Below are 2,500 nucleotides of genomic sequence, written 5' to 3' on the forward strand. Positions count from 1 at the left end.
TCCTGCTTCTTCCTTGAAGCAAAACATCAATTTCGTTTCACAACAACGTCCGAAGACAGCGCCATTACAACCTTACCAAACAACACGATCGAGCTTTTCTCTCGCAAACCTGTACACCGTAATCCGTAACAAAGCAAGGACAGCAGATCCATTTCGCTGCTCAAAACAACGCTGATTCTTTACTGGTTCAAACAAAAAAAGCCCGTCTGCGAGAAGTAACCTTCGCAGTCTTTGGACGAAGATCTCAGACCTTTTCATACTAACGCAAATCGTTTAGCTAAACTGGCATTGATTGAGAATAAAATCCTCTTTCAAAAATTACAGTCAATGTGATTTCTCGCCAGAAAAACTCGCCTTGCAAATGCAATTTTTACCACAATTGCTTGTAACCTCGCAATCTGATTGGCTAATTTGCCGTTGTCGATAAGAGTCTAGACAACGCTGTACGCGTCATGCATGCTCGCGTCAATTTGTCACGCAATGTAGTAGCCAATCATGAACGCCCATTTTGGGAAACAAACCAATCATATTGCTAGAAAAAAAGGTTATAGACAACGCTTGCTCTTTCTTTAAGTTATGATTTTGGTCACGCTCTGAAATAAAAACTTTCTTTGGCGTTGAATATTGTGGTAAAAAACAAATCAAAAGTGGTTCATTGTTGTCTATACTCTTATCGACAACGATATTCGTCATCACAGTGGTCGTCTACTGTTAGGTCGATTTCCCGCTAAGGAAACTTGCCCGAACACTCCCTTCCCAAAAGGCAACAACAACAACAAACAAACAAAACAACAACAACAACTACAGAGGCCGTGTAATATTCAACTGTGCTCAATAACTCGTATTCATTCGTAATATATTCGTCTTGGTAAGTAGATTAAACATGGACGATGCATGAAAACATGGACGATGCATGGACTAGATGACGAAAATCACTCCCTTTTTTCTCCGAAGCGAGAGAAAACGAGCCTTAGGCAGACTAGTCGGCGTTTCAACTATGCTCATGTAATCGTCGCGAGTCTGACAGGCCGTCTTGCCTCGCCACTTCCACTCCGACAGTCTGTACGGGCGGACGGGCGTACGCCAACGTCATAACCAAAATTTTTCTCTCACCGATAGACTTCTCAAAATTTCTTACCCATAGTGCTCCGCTGGCGCGCTTCGCGCGCGTGAGCTCTGCCAGTACAAGAAGGTATGTAGTGAATAGCTTTGAATGTATATGTAAGTAGAATTATTTTGAACTCAGCTTGATTTGCAACTTGATGGGAAGCCAGTGTAGTTCATATAAACATGGGGTGATATGGCAGAACTTGAATGATCGAAGAACCAGTCTTGCTGCCGCGTTTTGAACACGCTGGAGCTTATGAAGGAGAAGCTTTGGTAGATCATACAATATTCAATAGAGCACCACATTGATCTGGCCAGCTTGTTATAAAAGCATGGATGAGTGTTCACACTCTACTATGTCTTGACTAAATATCTCCTGATACGCGATAAGTTATATAGATGATAATGTGCAGATTTATAGACCTTACAGGTACAATGATGTACATTAATTGTTAAATATGGGAAAAGACTGGCATGTTAGACTAAGTTAATTCCCTGTAACCGGCAAAATAGTCAACAACGATCTAAGCATCTAGATTGTGAATTAGAGTAGATGAAGATGCGTTATCGATGGAAAGAAACAAATATTTCTGATCCAACTTTGATAAAGTGTAAAAACAAAGACTAAAGTTTCTTACCATGGCCATTTCAGCAGGAAAAAATATAATCATGTTTTCAGATTTATATCAATTTTTTTTTTTTTTTTTAGCCACAATTTTCTCACCAGTGCAGATCATTTGTGAAACCAACATCCAGGGAGATGGTCTGCACTCGTTGATACTATCGAAAAGACAGAAACAACAATGGTACATAGCGAGGGAGATATTTTTTAACCCCTATTGCGTGTTAGTATGTTTTTTTCCTCTTTTTGTTTACTGGCATACTGTTCACAAAAAGGTGATAGTTCATTTTAAACTGTCCACTCTCACAACAACTGACCTATTATAACCGTAAGGTAAAGTTTCTGCTTACGAGCCAGAAGGCTCATCAGGCCGGCGCTTATCTCCGGTTTCTATAGCATGAAGCGACTGGGAGTATTTATACTCCCCCCTGGATGGGATGCTAGTCCATCGCAGGCTTCCCCCCACCCCTACGCCGGTACCCATTTCTACACCTGGGTGGAGAGAGGCACCGTGAGAGTAAAGTGTCTTGCCCAAGAACACAACACAATCATATATAATCATACTCTTTATTAATTCTTGACAAAGGAACTTTATTTAAGTGTCTAGTTTTACTAGCGCCGGAGAACTAATTGGGGACACTGTAAACTGAAATTAACGAATATTAACGCAAATCAAGTCAAATTTTGGTTTTTGAGGAGAGGGGAAACCGGAGTACCCGGAGAAAACCTCTCGATGCAGAGTAAAGAACGAACAAACTCAACCCACATATG

The 2,500-nt window shown here is 40.8% G+C and overlaps 1 pseudogene; it reads right to left on the reverse strand.

The window, feature by feature from the left end:
* The window catches only part of LOC138032734 (uncharacterized transmembrane protein DDB_G0289901-like), a 549,011-nt pseudogene that overhangs the window by 22,019 nt on the left and 524,492 nt on the right, over positions 1–2,500 (reverse strand).

This window comes from Montipora capricornis, chromosome 14 (assembly GCF_036669925.1).
Source record: "Montipora capricornis isolate CH-2021 chromosome 14, ASM3666992v2, whole genome shotgun sequence".
Lineage (NCBI taxonomy): Eukaryota > Metazoa > Cnidaria > Anthozoa > Scleractinia > Acroporidae > Montipora > Montipora capricornis.